At 48.3% G+C, this 24,174-nt stretch overlaps 1 protein-coding gene and 1 long non-coding RNA gene across 5 annotated transcripts in view; both read right to left on the bottom strand.

The window, feature by feature from the left end:
• Positions 1-24,174, bottom strand: part of LOC101009534 (IQ motif and Sec7 domain ArfGEF 2) — a 92,082-nt gene that overhangs the window by 34,005 nt on the left and 33,903 nt on the right. The gene's annotated exons all lie outside the window — the stretch shown is intronic.
• On the bottom strand, positions 1,579-22,459 carry LOC116268514. Of its 2 annotated transcripts, XR_004180766.1 has the most exons (4): positions 17,231-22,459; positions 15,138-15,233; positions 2,221-2,316; positions 1,579-2,017 (listed from the first exon to the last, which is right to left on the bottom strand). It is a non-coding gene; the product is annotated as an uncharacterized LOC116268514 (long non-coding RNA). The 2 variants fall into 2 exon arrangements; XR_004180767.1 differs by having other exon boundaries at positions 1,579-2,316; positions 17,231-18,478.

Genomic DNA, 24,174 nt, shown 5'->3' with positions numbered 1-24,174 from the left:
AACAAAATGTGCTCGTTACTGAAGCCATTCCTGTCCAGTCATTTTAACCCTTTGCATCCTTCCTACTTTCCCAAAGGATTTCTCATCTCCCATCTCCCCTGGGAGATGGAGAACTCGCAGAGGACATAGCCACTGTCATGCTTTCAAAAAAAAAATCTTTTTGTAGAGATGAGGTCTCACTATGTTGCCCAGGCTGGTCTGAAACTCCTGGCCTCAAGCCATCCGCCTGTCTCAGCCTCCCAAAGGGCTGGGATTACAGGTGTGAGCCATCACACCTGGCCTCTGTCTTACTTTGGATCTCTCACAGTATTTAGCGTCAGGTCTTGTACCCAGTAAGGGCTCAAACAATGTTTTGTTGGGTAGAATGAGGAAGAGTAAATAAGAGAGACAGGCAGGGAGGGAGGGGAGAAATAAATGAGACTTTGAATGGGTGAATGAGTAGATGAGTTGAGCAAGTAAGGCAATAAGTGAGGGAAGGAGGTGAGGTTCTAGGAAACCTAGAGGTTCAATGTGATAGGGATGCTGAAGGGAGGGAGGAAAGAAAAGACAGGAGAAAACTCTCACTTGGGCCTTAATCAAAATAAGAACCACCAATCACAGCACACTTGCCCAACAGTGCACAAGCCCCTATGCTGGACTCGTGTTCTTTCTTGTTAATCTTCATGACAACCCAGAGAGGTAGATATATTCTCACTGTACTCAGGAGGAAAACAAAGCTCAAGGAGAAGAAAAAACTGGCTCAAGGTTACACAGATGTAAGTGGCAGAACCAGAAGGTAAACTCAGATTTGTCTAATACCAAAGGCTCAGAGAGGAAAAGTCAGGGGTATGAGCCCACTTTGGGGTCTCCCGGTTGTGCTCCTAACACAGACACATCATGGAAAGTGTGAGTCCTACAAACCCATAAAGGACATCTTCCACCCTCCAGTTGACAGCCTCCAGGGAGTCTTAGAACCAGCCTCTGGCCAAGTGCAGGGAATATTTAGGGTTGCTGCATAGGGGGGAAATGGCTTCCTCTCAGATTCAGAGATCCCTAAAGTTGTAGAATCAGAACCTTAAAAGTAAACGATCAAAGAATCTAAACATTGCAGAATATTAAAATTGCATCTTCAGAATTTGTTCAAATGGTAGAATTATGCAATCTTAAAACCACAGGATTGGAGAATCCCAAAATCACTGCATTGTAGAAATAGAAATCATAAAATTGCAGTGGAATGTGTCACTGAATCATTGTCTATTAAATTCACATAATCATAGCTTCTTAAAACTGTAGCATCTCAGATTCACAAAATGTCACAGCTGGAAGAGCCATTGGAGACCCTCTAATCCAACCCTTCTCCTTTCTACAGATGGGAAAACTACATGTCAGAGAGGTCACGCGACACGTCCAAGGTTAGCCTGCCCGTGTTGGGAGTCATTCACGCATTTATTGAGTGCCTCCTGGGTGTTGACGAAACCACGAGTCAAACCCTACTCTCTTTCCCGGCCCCTATTCCCAGTCCTGAATAGGAAAGAGGGCAAGGCCCTGGTGGGGATGGGAAGAGGGAAGTAGGGGTGGGTGGAATATACATCAGACAGAGAGAAGAGATCAGCTTTTATTGATGGAAATTCCTTTGTACACAGCAACACGTACTCTGAGAGGCCTTTTCCTCCTGATCATATTTACAGAGCACTATGGGAGTGGCAGAGGGCGTGGGGTGAGGCCTTCAAGCAGTGGAGGAGATGGCAGCAATGGCCACAGCAAGGGAACAAATGACAGGGAACTAGACAGGCTGGGTCCTGCCCCCGTCTGGTCCTCTGAGCCCTAGGCACCCTGCATCTCTGTTTGTGCTCACAGAGGACAGAGGTAGGTCCTTGGGATGTCATTTGGAGACCTCTCCAGTAGTGGCAGGCTCCAGGGTGCCTGGGAAGTGGGAGTGCGGGTACAGGAGGGTCCAGGTTCCAAGCTCCAAGCTCCAAGTTCTGCTTCTCCCACATTTTAGTCGGACCTAGGGCTCCAGCTCTCTTTAATTCAGGGGCTGGAGTCCAGAGGAGACAGCAGTGGGGATGGGAATTCCAAGAAGGAGGTGGGGGGAGAAAGGGGTATGATGCTTGCCCATCTGGTTCCTGAAGCAGGGGACAGGGTCCCATGGGGGATCTGTGTGGGCATGGGCAGGGGGAAGGAGGGGCTGGTTAAGGCTTTTGCTTCTGCATAGAAAATGGCCCTTGTCCTCTCAGTTACCGAGAGGAGGGACTACTGCACTCGGAGGCCGGACAGCAGAACTGGTGAGCGTCTTCCTCTTCCTCTTCCTCAGTCTCCTCCTCCTCCTCCTCTTCCCTGGGGCCAGGAAGGGCGGGGTAGAGGCCACAGGCGGCGGGTGACAGAGAGAGGCAGAGGCATTAGTTTGCAGAGCAGGGGAGATACGCGAAGGGCCAGGACCGGAACCAGAAGTTGGGACGAGAATGGGAGTCAGGGTCGGGAGGCCAGTGTGATGGATTATCCAGGGCCACACCCAACTCAGTGTGCTGGGACAGCCCTCCCCCACACCCAGCCTGGGCTCAGTCTTAAGGTCACCCTCAGCGTATATCAACTCCCTTTCTAACCCTGCCAGGTGCCTGACCCTCATTTTAATATAATAACAGCAACCTGCTCTCATTTTGCACGCATCATCTCACTTAGCCCCTACAACAGCTCTGCAGAGGAAAATTTTAGAGATGAGGAAATTAAAGCTCAGAGAGGTTAGATAACTTGCTCCAGGTCACACAGCTGGGTAAGTGGTAGAGTCAGGATTTGAACCCAGAGTTCTTAGAGCTCCAAGTCTCAGACTCATCCCACTAGGTCCTTTGGGTGAACTTGGCGCTATCTCTAGAAACCCACCCCGTTCTTGAAGGACGAGGATTTGTATTTCCTGAAGGTTCAGGCTCAGGAAAATGGGAGATACTTGGAAATGGAGTATGGGAAGCCCACAGCTTTGGAGGCAAACAGACCTGGGTTCAAATCCCAGCTCTACAAGTGGTTCCAGGCTATATGCCCTCTAGCGCATTACTGTCACTCTTGGAGCCTCAGTTTCCTCGTCTGTAAAAATGGGGCTCGTGATGTGAACCTCCCAGGACTGTTGCAAGAACTAGAACATATATCAAGTGTCTGGCAAACAACAGCAATGGGAACATGGTGGTAATTATTGTTAACTACTCGTAAGCCAAATCTAATTCCCAAAGTGGCCGTCTGCCCACACAGAAGCAGCCATAGCAGTGGGAGAAGAGTCACTGAAGGAACAAGCACCTATCCCTAGGGTGCTGCTGAGCAGTACCAGGGGCCAGGCTGCACGTGGCATTCACTGGTGCTGGGCTACAGTTTCATATGGTGGATGGACAGACAGTTGGGATGGGAGGGGACCAGGTGGCTTGGGAGTGACAAGGCTGACCTTCTGGAGACAGGCAAGGAAACAGTTACCTTCATTCCCAGACCCCTTGGCTCAGGGGATGCAGGAATTATGGAATCCAGGAAACTGGAAGAATGGGAAGAGGTGGGAAGGAATGCAGACAGGGAAGGGAAGGGAAAGGAAGGGAAGGCACTGCTGTCCATCTGATGGACAGACAAGCACACACACGCACGCACACGCCTTTCTCAGACTCAGAGCTCCCTCTGACACATTGTTCCACGGACTTCCTGAATCAGCGAAATCACATGAAGCAGTTCTGGGCAAGTAGCCCTCCCTTTCTGAGTGTCCCGTTCCTCATCTATAAAAAGAGAAGATCCACACCTCTCGAGGCTGTCATGAGGAACAAATAATATTCCATTCCCACCCCTCACTCCCCTCTTTTCCAGGCCAGGCCACTGCTTCCTCTCCCCCTAACACTGCAGTCACCTCCTGATTTCTTCTCCCTCCATTCTTGAACCACATTAGCCTTCCTAAAGCCCACCTTCAAGCATGCATCTCTTCTACTCAGACACCCACTGCCTCCTGGATAAAGTTCAGGGTCCTCAAGTTGGCATTCAAGGCTCTCCCATCATATGGCCTTACCAGGCCTTTCCTGTTAGATGGCAAAAGCGCAGGCTATGGAGTCAGATGGACCTGAGTTTCAATACCAGCCCCATCATTTACTAGCCGGATGACCTTGGGTTCATTTCTTCACCATTCCGGGACTCACTTTCCTTACCTGCAAACTGAGGAAATACCTATTCTGCAGGGTCCGGTGGGACTAAAGGAATTCAAATATGTACTAAGCAAGGCTGGTGCTTAGTGCATGGTAACTATTATTATAACAACCATTATAGTGGTATCCATGTTCCTTACTCACGCCCAGCCTTCATCAAGCTAGCTTGTTCATTATTCCATCAGCATGCCCGGCCTTTTCACATCTCTATGTGTGTGCTGATTCTGTTTCTTCCACTTAGAATACTCTTCCCTCTGCACAGGTCTTTGCCTATTACCATCCTTTCTGAATTTCCTGACCCAGCTCAAGTGCCACTTCCTAAGGAAGTCCTAGCCAGAAGTATTCTCTGCTTCCTCCCAGCTCCAGCATCCCTTCCCTTGGCCAGGGCTCTCCATTTGTTGCTTTGAACTTTCCTGAAGCATTTTTTTCGCTAACCCCCCAATACCCTTGTATCCCCACCACTACCACCGCTTTGCTCCTCTGTAAGAAAGAGGGGGCCCCTCTAGCATTTAAGGCCAGTCTCTTCACCTGGACTCTGGAGCCCATCCCCATTACCTCCTCCACAATAATCATCCCCTCTCCCTCCTGCGTTTTCAACCTCTCCCCTTCTGTTGCCTCCTTCCTATCAACATTTATAGAAGCTCTAGTCTCTCCCATCTGGGAATAAAAACCCTCTATCTGCCCCCACATCCCCCTGTGTCCCTCTCTCCTCTTCACAGCTAAGCTTCTTCTTAAGAAACCCGTCTACACTGGCCATCTCTGTTTCACTTCAGTACCTCCCACGAGCTCTTCGACCCACTGCAATCTGCCTCATGCGCCCACCACTCCACGGAAGCTGTTCTGAGGAAGGTCGCCCAGGCCCTCCTGATGGTTAAAGCCAATAGACTCTCTTCCGCCCTCAGCTTACTCCCCACAGGCTGCAACATTTGACACTCTTAACAAGGCCCTCCTCTGCTAGGCCCTTTCCTTCCTCTGCTTCTGTGAGCCCACCCCCACTGCTTTTCCTCCTACTGCTCTGACCCCGCCCCCATTTCTTCCTGGGCTCCTTCCCTACATGTTGGTTTCCCCGTCCCAGTTCTGCTCTGGTCCTCTTCTCTTTCACTCCACACTTTTTCAGTGATCTCATTCCATTTCATAACTTCAGGTGTGGATCCCTCTCCCGGGTCCCGGACCCGTCGAGCCCGGAGCTTGCTGGACAGCTCTACCAGGACGGCCCTTTGGGCCTTCAGTTCTCATAGGGATCTCTGACTTAGCATCTCACCATTGTCCTTAAGGCACCACCATTCATCCAGTCACCTGAGCCCAAAACATACCTTGGAGTCACCCTAGATTCTTCCTGCCCCCTTAGCAAGTCTGTCACCAATTATTGTGGACTCTACCTCCTAAATAGCTCCAAAACATAGACTGTGATGTCGCCCCTACCATCTCATCTTCTACTCCTCTCGCTCCTTCTTCAGCCTTTTTCCCATCACACTGGTCTCCCTGCTGCTCCTCAAACAGACCAAACACACTCTTGCCTTGGGGCCTTTACACCTGAGGTTCCTTCTATCTGGAACATCGTCCCTGAGAGGTACAAGGCTCACTCTTTTACCTCCTTCAAGCCTCTGCCCAAATATTTTCTCATCAGAGAGGCCCTCCCTCTCACAAGGCACCCCAACATTCTCTACCTTATCACCCCAGGTTTATTTTTCTTCATAGCACTTACTGACATCAGATACACTCTAGACATTTAGTTGTTTATTTATTTATCTGTCTCAGTCACTGTAAGATCCATCAGGAAAGGCATCTGTTCTGTTCAGTGCTAAATCCCTAGTGCCTAACACAGTGCCTGGTATTCAATAAATATTTGGTGAATGAATGAATCCAACGCCAGGCATGAACATTCTAACTTACTGCGAACTCCAGCCTCGGTCATCTCCACCTCCTCCTCTCTCCCCAGTTACCTCTTCAGTCTCTGACTCCAGTCCTCTCTTCCTCCCGATCACCTCTCAAATCCATCTCCTCGGCTCTATGCCCACGACCTTGGCTTCTCTCTCCCTTGAATTACTGCAATAGCCTCCTCCCTCATTTCCCTGCTAAAATGCTAATTTGATCATGTCACTTTTCCTCTTTTCCTACTCGAGAACTGTTCATGGCTCTCCAGCTGCCTACCAAAAAAATAAAATAAAAAGCCTGTACTCTTCAGACAGCTGCTTGAGGTAAGCCTGACCTCTGCACCCTCCAATGTCTGATTTCACCTTGCTCACCTCCAGGCCTTTGCAGACACTGTCAGCACCTCCTCCCCCATCTCTAACTCTCAGAATCCTCACGGACCTTGAATGACTGGCTTAAACACAGCTTTCTTCAGGAAACTTGACCCGACTCACAAAGCAAAAGTAATTCCTCTGCAAAATCCGCAGGGAAATGAGTATTGCCAGTGTCATTTGGGATCTCTGAGAACCAGGGGTAGGATGAAAGTTAGTAAATATGTCTGAGACCAAGGACTCTGGAGGCTGGGTGAGCATTAATAGAGGTTCCCTTTTCCCCTTGCACTATTACCCTGGCATGGACTCACGTCCCTCTGGCCCTCTGCTAACTTTGACTCATCCTCGCCTCTTCCCTTTCCCTCACCTTACACATCCACAACAGTTTATATCATCTGACACTTCTATTGAGTCTATCTCATTAATAACTCTCAAAGGATTTGGATTCTATAATTTGAAATTAAAATGCTTTTCAACAAATGGTGCTCACTGGAGTCGTGCAACACAGTAGCCCTGCTCAAATCCATTTCTTCTCTGCCAATACCCCAGTTTAGGCCTTCCAGCTGGTCTCCCTGCACACAACCCATTTTTCATACTGACTGCTAATGTGATGTTTCTAAAACACAAATTTTGCCAAATTACTCTCCTATTTAGAATCCATTCAACTGACACTTTGTCACCAACAATATTGGTTCTCAACCTTTTTGGGGGGAACGCAAACCCCTTTACCAATTTAATGAAAGCCATGGACCATCTCTTCCACCAAAAAATGCACATAGGTATATGCATGCAACATTTTGCATTCAATTTCCGGAGGTTCTTGGGTTTCCTGAAGCCCATCTGAGACCCATGCACCCCAGGTAAAGAACCTCCGGACCTTCCCAATAACATCCCGTTTCTTTTCCATATGCTATATGCTATTCCTTCTGCCTGGAGTGCTCTTCCACACTTCACCCTTCTGTCCCTGGCTCTTACTTAACCTTTAAGACCCAACTATTAGGCTGACTTGACCTGTACCAGCCCCAGACAGGGCCAAATTCCTTCCTCTGGGCTTCCATACCCTTCAGTGTTCTCCTCTGTCAGAGCCCTTCTCAATCTCCCTGAGTGACTGGGAACTCATGGAGGGCAAGAACTGTTACCCAACAGAGACCCTGGTCACAGCAGTACTCCAAAAGTATCTACTGAAATGAACACTAATAATAGCTACTCTTTCCTGAGTACCCATTATGTGCCAGCCACTCAAATTCTGAATGCATTCATCTGAATGAGCTCAGTTCATTCAGTAAATGAACCCCATGATGTTGGTGGTATTGAGTCCTGTTTAACAGATAAGGAACTAGGCTCAGAAGCGTGAAGTGAGTTGGTGAAGGTCAGCCAGCTAGTGAGTGACAAAGTTGGGATTGAGATTGCCATGAATGCCATGGCAAGTAGTGGTCCACCATGCCTCACTGCCCTGGACTGTGAGATTGATTAAGAGATGGTATCAGTAGAAGAGGACCAAGAACCAGGGCCAGAACTCCCTACTTGGAATCCCTTTCCAGGAACGCCTACTCTTATTTTCCCTCCTGCATCACCTTTATATAAGCCAAGACCAGGCACCTGGTTCTCTCTTCTTATGATGAACCTGTGTACCCTGTACTCCTCTCAGCCTTCTCATCCCAAAGCCCTGCTATGGTCAGGCCCATTCTTTGCTCCAGAACCATCTCCAGATACACACAGCTTTGAGATTGAATCCAATCCAATGCTACACAGTTGGCTATGAGGAAAACAAGACACAAGTAGTCCCCCCTCTTCTAGAGCTAACGGTCACCCAGGAGTCTTCCATGCATTATCTCCAATACTAAAGACAGCCCTAAGAGGTAAGTTGGCATTAGCCCCATTACATAGATGAGGAAATAGAGGCTCAGAGGATAAATGACTTGCCCAGAGTCACCGAGTTGGTAAATGGCAGAACTCGGGCTTGAATAAAGGTACTGACTCAACTATTTTTCCCGTATGAAGTCATCCTGCTTGGAAGGGCCAAAGAGTGAACAAGACCATTTCTGGTGGAGGAAGAGGATGAAGGAAAGCTAGCACTCTTCCAAGACTCAGTACAAACGTCCCCTCCAGTAGGAAGCCTTCCCAGATGGGGTTAATTGCCCCTCATCTGGCAGCCTTCTGGGCCTACTTCTGTCCCATCCCAAATCACACTATGGTGTCATTGTCTACGTGCCTTTCTCCCTTCTAGACTTCAGCTCCGGGACAGCAGGATCAAATACAATTCATTCCGGTATTCCACCAAGGGTCAGCACAAGGCCTTATCTAAAGCAGGCAAGACAGAATACTTGCTGAATGAATGAGGTGGTATCTGAGCTAATTATTAAAAGGATCTAAACAAAATCTGAACAGCTGGATACAGGGAGAAGATATAAAGGAGGAGGGAAATGAATTAATAAAAGCAAGGAAATTAGACCAAGGAAAAAGGCCAGTAATTTTGAAATTATGACAGGGTGTTCATAACATGTTTTCATTGTTGTTATGGGGGTTATCTTTTCCTTACAAAAATGGGATCATACTATAAACCCTGTTCTTTTTTTTTTTTGGGGGATGGAGTCTTGCTCTGTCGCCCAGGCTGGAGTGCAGTGGCGTGATCTCGGCTCACTGCAAGCTCCGCCTCTGGGGTTCACGCCGTTCTCCTGCCTCAGCCTCCTGAGTAGCTGGGACTACAGGTGCCCGCCACCACGCCCGGCATTTTTTTGTATTTTTAGTAGAGACGGGGTTTCACTATGTTAACCAGGATGGTCTCGATCTCCTGACCTCGTGATCCGCCCGCCTCGGCCTCCCAAAGTGCTGGGATTACAGGCGTGAGCCACCGCACCTGGCCTATAAACCCTGTTCTACAACTTGCTTTCTCCATGTAACAGTAAGTCTTGTAGATCTTGCTGTGCGAGTATACAGAGATCTACCTTTTTTCTTTGGATCTGCTACAGAGTAATCCATAATATGGGTATATCATGGACTAAGATCTATTCTCTACTAATGGACATTTAGGTTGTTTTAATTTTTCAGTATCACAAGCAATGCTGCACTGAACATCTCTGCATATGTCTCGAAGTATTCTTGAGGGTTAGATTCTCAAAAGTTGAACTGCTGGGTCAAAGGAATGCACATTTTGTTTAAAGTACACATAAAAGTTATTTCCGTTACTTTAACATGTTTGCAGACTGGCTACAAAGAAAGATTATTCCTACTCACATAATCTTGTCTTTCTTTTGAGAAGCATATATCATGCACCTTTTAGTTAAGAGTTGGTTGAGAATGATATCCTACAAGGGCATGTGATAAAGAGTTGCACAGTCTGGCCTATGTTTGTAGTTTAGATTGCGGTGTTTTAGAAAAGGCCTCTGGCTGGCCAAGTTGGGGTCCTTCTGGAAGCAGTATCTTGGAGAAATCTAGCTCCAAGATATGGTTCTCAGCATGGAAGAATTTAGGATTCTGGTGGTAACTGACAAACCAGCCTCATAAAAAATGTTACCAATTTGCACAAGGTATCTGAGAGGTTCTGTTTCTCCAAAACCCTTCTGATATTTTTAATTTGGATACCTAAAAATGGCACTTCATTGCTTTAGTTACATTTCTTTAACTATTAGTAAGCTTGGGCATCTTTTCTCATTTATTAGCTAATTGTCTGTTTCTTCCCTGAATTGCCGTATCATGTTATCTCTCCATTTTGAATGGGTTTTGTATCTTTTCCTTTCTAGTTTCCAGAAGGTGATATAGATATAGGCAGAGATATTAACCTTTTGCCTGATATCTGTGTAGCAAATACTTTCTCCTAGCCTGTTGTTTATGTTTTAATTTTGTGTATAGTATCTTTCTCCACACAGTTTTAAATTTCAATGTAGCCAAAATTATTACTCTTTATGTTATAGCTTACGGGTTTTTAAGTCATGCTCAGGAAGGCTTTCTCCACCCTAATATTATTAAAATATTCCAGATATTTTTCTGGTACTTTTCTGGCTTTTTTTTTTTTTTTTTTTTCTTTTGACAGAGTCTCCCTCTGTTGCCTAGGCTGCAGGGCTGGAGTGCAGTGGCGAGATCTCGGCTCACTGCAACCTCCACCTCCTGGGTTCAAGCGATTCTCCTGCCTCATCCTGCCGAGTAGCTGGGATTACAGGCATGTGCCACCAGGCCCGGCTAATTTTTGTATTTTTGGTGTTTTGCCATGTTTCCCAGTCTGCTCTTGAACTCCTGAGCTCAAGCAACACCCGCCTCAGCCTCCCAAAGTGCTGGGGTTACAGGCATGAGCCACTGCACCTGGCCTGTATTTGTTTTCATATGAGACAGGGATTTCACTTAAATTCTTTTCCCAAATGGGTAACCAATAGTCCCATCTCATTTATTGACTCCCCACTGATCTGAGATGTCTTTTGTCATAAATTAAATTCCCATATGAACATGAGTTTGTTTCTAAACTCTCTATTTTGTTTCATGTCTGTAGTCCTCTATTTCTGTGATGACAGAACATTTGAAATTATTGCAGCTTTATGGTAAGTTTATATCTAACAGAACAAGTTGCCCTCATTCTTTTGTTTTTTGTTTTTTTTTTGAGACTGAGATCTCGGCTGACTGCAAGCTTTGCCCCCCAGGTTCACACCATTCTCCCACCTCAGCCTCCCGAGTAGCTGGGACTACAAGCGCCCGCCACCACGCCTGGCCAATTTTTTTTTTTTTTTTTTTTTTTGTATTTTTACTAGAGACGGGGTTTCACCGTGTTAGCCAGGATAGTCTCGATCTCCTGACCTCGTGATCCGCCCACCTGGGCCTCCCAAAGTGCTGGGATTACAGGCGTGAGCCACTGCACCCGGCCACCCTAATTCTTTTTCAAAATTTTCTTAGTGATTCATGAACATTTACTCTTCCAAATGAACTTTAAACTCCAATCACTCAAATCCCAAAGAAAATACCACTGAAATTTTAATAAGGAATGCAATGAATGTTTTGACCAAATTGGGAACAAAATGTCATTTTTACCACAGTGACTCTCATCCAGGAACAAGATATAACTTTGTTTTACTCAAGTCTTCTTACAGCCGTTGATGAAATTTTATAGTTTTCTATAGAGAAGTATTTCACATTTCTTGTAAATTCATAGTGGTTTTATAGAATTATTTTTTCTATTGTGAATGGGATCTTTTCTATTATGTGTTCTAATTAGTTATTGCTGGTACTCAGAGAAGTTAATGGTTTGTGTGTATATTTGTCTGTGTCTACTCAGTGCACTGACTTTTCTTCTTAGTTCTACTAATTTTTTATTATATTCTCTTCGATTATCTAAGTAGACAGTCATATTATCCTTAAATAATGCTAATTCTAACTCTGTCTTTCTAACATTTATATCATATATTTCTTTTGTTAATCCCACCGGTTAAAACTTCCAGAAAAATATTGGTTAATAACAGTGATAGCAGCCATCCTTATTTTGTTCCTGAATTCAATGGAAATGTATCTAGTGCCTCACTGTTACATTTGATGATTCTCTTTGGTTTCTGATAAAAATTCTTTACCAAGTTAACGAAGTTTTCATGATTCCTAGCTTACTATATTAGTCATCTATTGCTGTGTAACAAACTACCCCAATACAGCAGAATAGATGTATAATTTAATCAGATCACTTTTCAGCATTTATGGAGATGATTATATGATATTTTCTCTTTAATATCTTAATACAATAAATTACAATAACATTTCCTAATGTTGAACAATCCCTGCACTCTTGGGGCAAGCTTTCATTTGTCACAATACATTCTTCTTTTACTACACTGATGGATTCCATTTGATAATCTTCTATTGAAAATATTTGTTGCTCTATTAATATGTGGTATTAGGCTATAGTTCTTTTTGTTTGTTTGTTTAAACCTGTCCAGTTATACTAGCCTTATAGAATGAACTGGGAAGCTATCTATCTTTTCCTATTATCTGATCTTTCAAGATTTGCTAGAATGTCCATCATACCAGAACTTCCAGAATACCAACTGGACCTGGTACCATTTCTGGGGAGAAAACTTTGAGCCTCTTTTTTTTTTTTTTTTTTTTTTTGAGACGGAGTCTCACACTGTTGCCCTGGCTGGAGTGCGTGGAGTGCAGTGGCGCAATCTCGGCTCACTGCAACCTCCGCCTCCCAGGTTCAAGCGATTCTCCTGCCTCAGCCTCTCAAGCAGCTGGAATTACAGGTGCCTGCCACCACATCCTGCTAATTATTTTTTACTTTTTACTTTTAGTAGAGACGGGGTTTCACTATGTTGACCAGGCTGGTCTCGAATGCCTGACCTCGTGATCCACCCGCCTCAGCCTCCCAAAGTGGTGGGATTACAGGCGTGAGCCACCGCGCCCAGCCACTTTGACCGTCTTTTAAGTTTCTTCCACACTTTTCCATTTTATTCAGGTTTCCTGTCCCTCCTTAAGTCACTCTGGTAATTTACATTTTCCTAGAAAACCACCCAATTAATCTATATTTTCACACTTACTGATATAAAAGTGTATACAATTTTTATTTTATTTTATTTTATTTTATTTATTTTACTTTGAGATGGAGTCTCACTCTGTCACCCAGGCTGGAGTGCAGTGGTGCGATCTTGACTCACTGCAACCTCTGCCTCCCAGGTTCAAGTGATTCTCCTGCTTCAGCCTCCCTAGTAGCTGGGATTACAGGCGCACTCCACAATGCCCGGCTAATTTTTGTATTTTCAGTAGAGGCGGGGTTTCACCATGTTGGCCAGGCTGGTCTTGAACTCCTGACCTCAGGTAATCTGCCCACCTTGGCCTCCCAAAGTCCTGGGATTACAGGCATGAGCCACTGCAGCCAACCAATATTTTCTTTTTTTTCTTTTCTTTTCTTTTCTTTTTTTTTTTTCTTTTTGAGACAGAGTCTCACTCTGTCACCCAGGCTGGAGTGCAGTGGTGCAATCTCGGCTCACTGCAAGCTCCGCCTCCCGGGTTCACGCCATTCTTCTGCCTCAGCCTCCTGAGTAGCTGGGACTACAGGCGCCCGCCACCACGCCCGGCTAATTTTTTGTATTTTTAGTAGAGACTGGGTTTCACCGTGTTAGCCAGGACGGTCTCGATCTCCTGACCTCGTGATCTGCCTGCCTCGGCCTCCCAAAGTGCTAGGATTACAGGCATGAGCCACTGCGCCCGGACCCAATATTTTCTTATAATAACTTTTTTTTCGTCTCCTTAGAATCTATGGTTAAATCCCCTTCCTTATTTTTTATTGTATTTATTTATTTAGCCTTTTTCTTAGTCATATCTGCCAAAGAATTTCTACCAAACTAGGTAGAGCTGGTCTTTCCAAAAGTCATATTTACTTATTAATACTTTATCAAATCTTTTGTTTTCCATTTCATTAATTTCTGGTTTTATTTGTAGTAATGATTCTGCTTTGTTTTGGTTATTTCTAGCTTCTTGAGTGGAATAATTAGTCCATTTAATTTAAACCATCTTGTTATTTAATAAAAGAAATTAAGATTATAAATCTTCCTCTGGGAATCCCTGTGCCCGTATTTTATAGGTTTTAATTTGTAGTATTTGTTTGTTTGTTTGTTTTTGTTTTTGTTTTTTGAAATGGAGTCTCGCTCTGTCGCCCAGGCTGGAGTGCAGTGGCGCCATCTCAGCTCACTGCAAGCTCCGCCTCCTGGGTTCACGCCATTCTCCCGCCTCAGCCTCCCGAGCAGCTGGGATTACAGGCGCCCGCCACACGCCCGGCTAATTTTTTGTATTTTTAGTAGAGACAGGGTTTCACCGTGTTAGCCAGGATGGTCTCGATCTCCTGACCTCGTGATCTGCCCGCCTTGGCCTCCCAAAGTGCTGGGATTACAGACGTGAGCCACCGCGCCCGGCCAATTTGTAGTATTCTCACTGACATTTATTCTAAAGAGTCTATAAATTCCACTCTTATTTCCTCTTTAGCACAAGTATTTTTAAACCTCCAAATGGGGAGGAGGGCCTAGCCTTTTTGCTGTTGCTGTTAATATTTCCTTTTATTGAGTTGTAATTAGAAAACATAAAATAGGTTTTCTAATTAATTTAGAAATAATGTTCTCCAGCCAGGCGTGGTGGCTCATGCCTGTAATCCCAACACTTTGGGAGGCCGAGGCGGGTGGATCACGAGGTCAGGAGTTCGAGACCAACTCTGGCCAACATGGTGACACCCCATCTCTACTAAAAGAAAAATATAAAAATTAGTTGGGTATGGTGGCACATGCCTGTTATCCCAGCTACTCGGGAGGCTGAAGCAGGAGAATTGCTTGAACCCAGGAGGCAGAGACTGTAGTGAACTGAGATCACGCCACAGCACTCTAGTCTGGGCGACAGAGCAAGACTCCATCACGGGGAAAAAAAAAAAAAAAGAAATAACGTTCTCCAAAGATATGGGCAGATTGTTCCCTCTGCCTAACCGCCCTTCCTCAGTCTATTCAACTGGCAAACTCCTATTCATCCTTTAAAAAAGCTGGAATTTCACATAGTCTAGGACCAACCACTCAGGCCTCTTGGGGCAGGTCTCTAGGGAAGGATTGTTTTAAGGAAGGACAAACTACAGATAGATCCTGAATGTCCTCTTTGGTCTCCTGACCTGATCTCCCAGGCACTCTCCTCATACACTCTGACACCCATTCCACAGGCACAGCGGGGGCTCAGGGAGGTGGGAGGGGCTGGCAATGACACTGTATATTTGCCTGGAAGGAGGAGGAATTGGGGGAGGGATGGGTCTAGCTCTTACCTGCTCTCTGCCAGCCTGCCTGAGGGGGTAAGCTTCATGGAGTCAAGGACCTGAGTAGGACAGCAATACTGGTGTAGAGTATGAGACGCTGTGGACCTGAGAGACAGCAAGAGACAGAGAGAGAGACAGAGAGAGAGACAGGGAGGGAGGGAGGTGGCAGGGTGGGCGATGGGGGCAAGAAGGTGAGAGAGTGAGTGCGGGAGGGGAAAAGGGAAGGCTGGGAGGAATGGAGGTTGGGAAATGGAAGAGGAGGGGTGGGAGGCAGGGAGGGAGGAAAGGAAGGAAGATAAGAAGGGAGAAAGGAAAAGAGGAAGGGAGAGAGGGAGGAAGATAGGGAGAGAGGAAGGAAGGAAGGAGGGAGGGAAGGAAGGGAGGGAGGGAGAGACGGAGGGAGAGAGGAAGGAAAGAAGGAAGGAAGGAAGGGAAGGAAGGAAGGAAGAGGAAGGAAGGAAAGAAAGAAAGGAAGGAAGGAAGGAAGGAGGAAGGAAGGAGGAAGGAAGGAAGGAAGGAAGGAAGGAAGGAAGGAAGGAAGGAAGGAAGGAAGGAAGGAAGGAAGGAAGGAAGAAAAAAAGAAAAAAACCACAAAGTCAAGAAAGAGAGGACGGCACTCGAACCACATACAGAACACAATGACAACAGGGGGCAGTGAAGACGAAAGAGCCGGGCTGGGCCTCCTGTGTTCCAGGTGACTCCGTGGGGACCTCAGCCACAGAGACGCTGGGACACCACAGCAGGGAAGGGGGAAGGCAGCCCTCCTCACACCAGACGCCACAGGGGTAGGGAGGACGGCAGGGGAAGGGGGGATGAAAGAGAGGGGGGAAAGATGCATGGGGGCTCCCCTGAGAGAAGACCGCTCACAGAAAGGGAGGAAGGGATGGAGGAAGGAGAGGCTCTGGGCCCAAAGAAGGGGGAGAACCCAGGTGGGTGGGTAGGGGGAACACTGAAGGAAGAGAGGGAGAGAGACAGAGAGAAACCGAAAGAGACAGAAAAGGAGAAAGACAGAGAAAGAGGAAGACAGAGAAAGGGCGAGACAAAAGACACAGAGAGAAGCCAGAGAGAGGCAGAGAGCACCAGAGCAGAGGAGGGTGAGGACGGAGGAGGCTGACAAGGTCTCAGTGGTCTTGGTGACAGGATGGGACTCAGGGCTGAGTGGGTGAGGCAGAGGATGGGGTGGTTCCAGGTAGGAGTCTTTTTGCTTTGAAGGCCAGTGCTTTACCCCCCCACCCCAAGGCAGGGCCCACACTCCACCCCTGATGCTGCGCCCCCACCACCCCTAGTGCAGGGTCCAAAGACCCCTCCACCTTGTGCCTCCTGCGATTAAAGTCCAGAGAATGGCCAAGGGGAGGAGGAGGCACAGCAGGGCAGGGAGGCTGAGGGCCTGGTCCCTGCCCTACCCAGTGCAGTGCAGATGCCAGAGGTGTGCCAGTCAGCCGGAGCCAGAGCAAGCTGGGAGTGCAGCCGACCTCTCCAGGTCAGCCAGGCCCTGTCCCCCACAAGCCCATAGAGGCAAACTGTGGTCAGGGCCTGGCCATTCAAAAGCCCATGTAAAAGCCAGGAGACGTGGCCAGGCCAGCTGTGAATTCGAGGATGTCCAAATCTGAGAACCTTACAGAGAATCTTTGAATCTGAGACTCTTCTTATCGAAGGTTCTGAATTAATCATCATCAGGGCGACGGCTTCTCAGGTGCCAGTCTCCAACCCAAGTCCTTGACTCATTATCTCTTTTGAATCGGAGACTCAGAGACCCTTAGGCTGCTGGAATGTTGGTGTTAGAATCTCAGAGGCCTCAAGCCTGGAGCCCTGCAGTGCCTCGCACACAAGGTTAGTAGAGCAGGGGTAGGAGCCAAGCTCACTCCTCACAGGCCACAAGCTGTGCTGCTCAGGGTTCCAGGGTTCTTCCAGAGCTGGGCACTTGGATGCCCATAGGCTCTCCCACTTGAACTGGCTCCCTCCCCCAGGCCAAAGGCCTCTCAGAGTCCAAGAAGGGAGCCAGGAACCAGGAAGCCAGGAGGCTGCTGAATCAGCAGCCCAGGGACTGGGTCCAGGTCTGGGCAGGAAGGGAGGGGGCCAGGCTGCGGGGCCCAGGTTCCTACCTGCTGCTCCTCCCGGGGGGCTCCATGGGTCTGGACCTGTCCCAAGGGCAGGCCCCCTGGCCTAGCCGGTGTCTCCACCGTGTCACCACCCCCTCCTCCCCAGCCCTTCCCTAGAAGGAGGAACCAAGAAGGCGGGGCCAGGCCAGCTGGGCTGCCGGCCAGATTGCAACTGGAAACTTTGCTCCTTCCCCTACTCCTCCAGGAGGGCTGGGAACCCCTCCGAGGAGGAAGCGGCCTGGAGAGCTCTCAGTCCCTCCTCTGGGCCAAACCCCAGGCTGGGCTCCCTCAGTGCACCTCTGCTAGAATCTCCCCACGCACCCCATCAAGTTTGTATCGCTGGCTCTATTCTCCCGAACAGAAAATTGAGATGGAGAGAGGTGAAGTAATACTGCTAGTAAGTGGCAGAACTCCAATATCGAGACCCGGTTTGGCTATTCCCAAACCTGGAATCTGCCCCTTCAGCCATATTGCTACCTTGTGAATACAGAAACCTTTCCATAGACGCTTTTCACAAATATCCTTCTTTTCAGCACAGTTAAAGAGACTATGTTTAGGAGTTGTTCTGGGACTCTGCATATTAAGTAAAATTCAAATCACCCATTTTGGGGTATCAAGATGGGGCCCCAGTCAATATTCTTTCCCACTGCAATAAGCTCTCACTCTTCTGCGTTGTTTTCTAGACTGGCTGAGAGAAATGCTTCCTGAAGAGAAGACAGAAAATCAAAAGAAATGCCAAGAGGCTGTTCTTCCAAGGAAACTGCCCAGCCTGACTTTACGGATGGGGAAATTGAGGCCTGGAGAGAAGGGTCTTACTAAAGTTCATGCAGCAAGTCAGAGTAGACTCCAGGTGCCCTGGCTCCCTGCCTGCCTGTTACAGCAACCTCTCTGTCCTCCACACGGGCGGGACTGGAGAAAGGAGAGAGTTTTTCGGCTTTGAAGGATGTAGGGCTCCTGAGAATATCACAGGTCCAGCTCAAAGTGCTCCTGTCCTTTCACAGCCCTGGAGCCCAGGCCCCTGGCTGTTCTGAGCAGAAGGCGGCCCTGGGAGGGGCCAGGGGGCCAGTGATCTAGAAGAAATAGAAGCTGACAGGCAACAGGCCAGCCTTCCTGCCTCCCTGCTGGGGCAGCTGGTTCCTCTCAAGAAAGCCAAAGCTACTGAGAGAGAGAGGCCCTCCGGACCACCACAAGGTTGGCATCTGTGGGTCCTTGGTGGCCTCCTCTCCCTCTGCCCACCCCTCAAAGCCCTGGTCCTCAGGGCTCTGGCCTTAGCCCCTGCCTTTTTTTTTTTTTTTTTAAACTCTCCTTGAGGAACTCTCCTAGCTCCTGCAGCAGCTTCACCTTGTGCCCATTTGTACTTATTGCCCTAAGAGCTGAACCCTCTTGACCTGGCAGGAGCCGAGAGACATTAAGTGTAGTGCTGGGCCGGGTGCAGTGGCTCATGCCTGTAATCCCAGCACTTTGGGAGGCCGGGGGCAGTGGGACGGGTGGGGAGCGGTGGATCACCTGAGCTCGGGAGTTTGATACCAGCCTGGGAAACATGGCAAAACCCTGTCTTTACTAAAAATACAAAAATTAGCCAGGCGTGGTGATGCACACCTGCAGTCCCAGCTACTTGGGAGGCTCGCTTGAGCCCCAGAGGTGGAGGTTGCAGTGAGCTGAGATCACGCTGCTGCACTCCAGCCTGGGTGACAGAGCAAGACCCTGTCCAAAGAAAAAAAGAAAAGAAAAGAAAAAAAAGAAAGTGTAGTGGTAGCTTTAAGGGATGATGCTGTGTGACTTTGGGTAAGCCCCTTTCCTTCTCTGGTGAGACAAAGAACCTACACTTTGGTGCCTGGTAAAGCTGGGTACAAGTCCTCGCCCTATCACTTTTTAGCTGGGTAAGCCCTCTGAAGCTCAGTTTGCTCATCTATAGGAGAGGAGTGGCAATTCCTACCTCACAGTTCTTGTAGGGATTTGGTAGGTAGACAAAGTGTGCACATGGTGAAGAGTCTCAGCCTGAACCTGAGAAAGTCTGACCCTTCTCCCAGAGAGGCAGAGGAGACCCATGGGAAGCCTGCTTGTTTCAGGGATAGTGAGGAAGATTTCTAAGAAAATATCCCTGAACCTGGGACCACTTTTGGAATTCAGTCATAGCTGAGCATGCTGAACAGACTCAGATGATGAACCACCAGGGCCTGAAGGGAGGAAGGAATGAAGGGTGAGGAGCCTGACCCAGCCACAGGGCACTGGTAGGGCCTTCACGTGCTTATTCGACAGATACTGTGGCCCAGGCACTATCCCCACTGCTGGATACAGCAGTGGCTAAGGGTAGACAATGTCCAGCTCTCACGGAGCTTATATCCAAGTGAGAGGAGACAGACATTCATCAACTAATGCAATTCAACTGAGCAAAATGTAGAGACGGCAGGAGGAAAGCATTCCAGGCAGAGGAAACAACCCGGACAAAGGACCTGAGGTGGTAATTCCAGCAAGCACGAAGAGGCTGACGTGGTGGGGTGGGAAAAGTGCAGGGGAGAAAGGTGAGACTGGAGATGGAGGTGGGGGCCCAGCATGCAGAGCCTTGGAGGCCTCGGTGCGGGTTTCCGTATCTATAGGAAGAGCAGTTTGGAAGCCTGTGGTTTGTGGACAGGCATGTGGGGTGGGGAGTATCTTTGAAGCCCCTAAAGTTGTATGAAAAGCTTTAATTTCCGGGGAGAACACCTCTAGCTTTGATCAGATCCTCACATGGGTCTGTGATCCCAAAGGGTAAGGAAGCTTCTTACATGATTCCATTCGCTAAGTGCCCATGATGAGCGGGTGGCAGGCATCCTAGAATCTTCCGTGAGCTAGCCCCTATCCCACACCTCCAGCTAGTCTCAGCCTTCTCCCCATCTTCAACCTGCACCCCACCCAGACAGAAGCACCTGCAACTCTCAGCTACACTCTGCTGCTCCAAGCCTTATTAAAGAGAATTTGTGTCAAATGCTCTGTAATAGTACCTCTGTTGTCCCACTGTGCCCCCACTGTCATCTCCCCACCTGGCTGGCTCCCCATTGTTCTTCAAAAGTCAGCTAGATGTTGTGCTCTCTGGGAACCTGCCTTGACCCCACCCAAGCAGGTTGGGTCACCTCCCTTGTGTCCTTCCACCCTGCTCTTCTCTCAGCTGGCTTCCCTCAACACTGTGTTCAGATGCCTGCTGCCCCTTCTCTGTCAGGAGCTCTGTGAGAGCTCTGTGTCTTGTTCATCCCAGTGTCCCCAGCACTCAGCACAGGGCACCTGGTCGCACATGGTGGGGGAAAATGGACAGAGGTGGAGGCTGCAAGGTGGGCCAGTGGACACTAGAGGGCACTGTGGCCACTAGAATCCCAGCCTGCTGCTGGCCAGGCAGCCCCAGGAGGCTCCCAGGCCCACGATTGTCACATGGAAACTGTTGCTGGGTCCTGCAGCTCCTCAGCTCTGGACCTAAGCAACCAGGGCCACAGTTCCAGCCTCCCGATAAACCTTCTGCTCCCTCTCCAGACCAGGCCATTTCTCATGACAGTGCCATCTCACTGCAGATACTCCTTTAGTTCTTCACAAATGTGGGTGCCAAACACTCTTCTCGCAGTTCTGGCCTGCAACACTCTGCACTTCTCCTTGCCCCAGCCAACCCCTCCCCTGGCTAACTTCTACTCATGCTCCAAGCTTCCACTTAGATGTCGGCTTGGAGACGCCTCCCTGGCCCTCAGGCTGGGTTGGGTATATTTCCATGGTGCTCCCACAGCAGCCTGCACTTCCCCTATAATTGTCTGTAATTGTCTGTCTCCTTGTCTATTTCCTGACCAGACAGTGGGCTTCATCACAGCAGGGCTGTTACTCACCACCCTATCAGTCACATTTAGCAGCGTCTGGCACATTGTAGGCACTCGATAAATCCTTGAATGAAGGAATTTGAATGGATATGTGGATGGACAACTTGAGGCAAGTCATTTTACCTCTCTAGGTTTCAGTTTCCCCACCTGTAAGTCACCCCTACTTAGCAGGGTGGCCACAAGGATTAAAGATAATGTGTCTCCAGTGCTCTGTAATAGTACCTGATATTTAGCAGACATTTTCTGACTCAAAGCAATTATTACTATTTGGAACAGTGAGAAAAGGGCAAGGGGAGGAGTTGAAGGAGACTGCCCAGAACCTGGGATAATGTCTCCCACTTAGGTTTACCATTTAGATATGGAAGATGGCTTTAACAGCAATAATAAAACTACCAATTTTATTAAAAGTAACAGCACCTACTGTGTGCCAGGCCAGAATCAGGAGGCCTCTGAGGAGGTGGTGGGAAGCCCCTAGTCTCAGCCAGAGGATGCAAGGCCAGGGCTAAGGCCAGAGCTGTGGACATTGCTCCTGTGTCTGGAGAACAGTCATTACTGGCACGGCTGGTTCCAGACTCTTTATTCATAGGTGAAAACTTGTCTAAAGGGTCATTAATTCCCTCTGTAATTAATGTAAAACCTGCAGGGTTTGTATTAATGGAAAAGTAAGCTCCAGTGTCAAGCTGATAACATTGATAATGTGTACTTGTAATTATACACTGGAGATAACTATAAATTCAGTCACTGAACTCATAAAATATCAAAATTCTTGAGGCCACCAAGAGCTGGGTAGCAGCTGTCCCATCAGTAGCTTTATACCAGTTGCTCTGAGGTGATGAAAAATTACCACAAGCTGGTAGCAATGGTAATATTCACTGTACATTTAAAAGCTTTTTCAGCATAAAATAAGAGGGCACTTTTAGACAAAACAGCATGTTTTGATGCCAGGATATGGAACTTGAAAGCACAGTGAGCAAAGGTCATCTTGCTATAAAATAGGAACCAAAAACAATCTTACAAGCGTTTGCCTCTGAGCCGACCAGGCTCTAGACCTCACGTGGGTACACATAAAAACTGTGTTTACTGCAGAAGAAACACGAAATACCAAGTGTTTTCTCTCTCTCTCCTCTCATCCAATTCTAAGGGAATCAATTTTCTCACATGGTCCCTTGCCGCCTTGTGTTACCAACAGGCTGGAGGATCACTGCAGTCCAACGGCAGGAGGGGCGGATCCTGAAGCTGGAAAAGGTCATATAGCTTCCAAGTTGATGGCCATGTCAGGCCATGGGCAAGCAGAGGAGGCTGGTCCAGAGAGAGAAGTCCATGAAAAAGAGATGATAGGCTGGGCGCAGTGGTTCACGCCTATAATCCCAGCACTTTGGGAGGCTGAGGCGGGCGGATCACGAGGTCAAGAGATCGAGACCATCCTTGCCAACATGGTGAAACCCTGTCTCTACTAAAAATACAAAAATTAGCTGGGCATGATGGCACATGCCTGTAGTCCCAGCTACTTGGAAGGCTGAGGCAGGAGAATTGCTTGAACCCGGGAGGTGGAGGTTGCAGTGAGCCAAGATCATGGCATTGCACTCCAGCCTGGGCGACAGAGCAAGAATCCGTCTCAAAAAAAAAGAAAAAAGAAAAAGAAAAAGAAAAAGAGATGACAGGGACCAGGCAAGCCATGAGAAATGGAGAAAGATGAGACATGGGCCCAGGAGATGCAGAGAGCGAGACAGCAACCTTGGTCCTCGACTTCCTGGTCCCACTTCCAGTTGGTGTGAGGCCTGGCAGTATTTCATTAACTGTTCTTAGATTCTGTGAAATGCAGCCTCACAATAGTCCCCCTCATTAGCCCTTTATTCTTGAGCTAGCTTGAGTGGGCTTCCATTCCTCACAATAAAGTGTACCCAGACTAAGACAAGTGAAAATTGGGAATGTAAGTGCAGGGCTTGTGTAAGCAAAATCGCATAAAGAACACCTAGGTAGAGAGGGGTGAATGCAATTGTCCAGCATTTGTGTTTGTTCATCCGGAAGCTCCCTTGTTCCCTGACACTTACAACCACAGCCACACGCTCCACACATTCACACACGCTGACATTCAATGGTACACAGAAACAAACGCAGCAGCAACCAGATATGGTTCTCTGCAGACCCCCTGACATGCAGGGCCACATGCCAGCATGCAGTGTTGCACTTTGCTCTTCACAGCCACACTGCCATGCAGCAGTGCACACCCACATGCATGAACACAGAGGTGCTGCCCGTAAGGCTCAGAGCAGGAGTCGAAGCTTCACTGAGCTCCATGCAGCCTCCCTCCCCAGCTGCCAAGTGACTCATCCCCAGGGCTGCTAATTAAAGCCAGGACAGAGGGGACAGAGGCAAGGGGAGGGGAAGAGAGAGAAGGCAAGTTTATTTCGGTGCCAACCAGGCACTCAGCCAGTTTAGGGGTCACCCACTTCCTGGGGCTGGGCCAGGCGGTGGCAGAACACAGAGAGGAAGGGGAGGAGAAGAGAAATCTCTTACCCTTTCTTGCCCTTCTTTAGCTTTCTGGAAAGGTACCTCCTCCTCTGTCCCACTGTCAGAATCCAGTTCTGACTCCTCCAGACTTCTGTCCTTACAAAATGACTGTCTACCCCATCATCACGCTCCCATTTGGGCTGACCCGAGCTGGCTCATCTGTGTCTGCAGCAACCCCAAACTGGGAAGCAGTAAGTGGCAAGATTCCAGGCAAAGGAAGTGGTAGGAACAGGGCAAGGTGGGCAACCAGGCTGAGCCAAACGGGAGGCATCACGGGAGGTGACGCAGCTGGATGGCTCTGGGGATGGGTAGTGTCTTGGACATGTGGATGGGAGAGCCACGGATCGTTCATGAGGTCTTGGCCATTCCAGATTGCCAAGAGGTCAAAACAAGAGATTATCTAATCCAAACTCCTGTAGGACAGATTGGGGCACTGAGGCCCAGAGTGGGAGGCTCCTCCTCCCACTTCTCCTCCAACTGCAGTGGTTCCCGTTGCCATAGGGACGTCCCTGTCTCTGCGGGTGTCAGCAGCTCCCCCACCCCCTCCCTCCTTCCCTAGCAACAGGCCACCTCCTCCCGCTTTCATCCTTGCGTGTCTAGCAA

Source organism: Papio anubis, chromosome X, assembly GCF_008728515.1.
Source record: "Papio anubis isolate 15944 chromosome X, Panubis1.0, whole genome shotgun sequence".
Lineage (NCBI taxonomy): Eukaryota > Metazoa > Chordata > Mammalia > Primates > Cercopithecidae > Papio > Papio anubis.
Note: the sequence above shows the minus strand (reverse complement) of the source record. Positions and strands in the feature narration are given on the sequence as shown.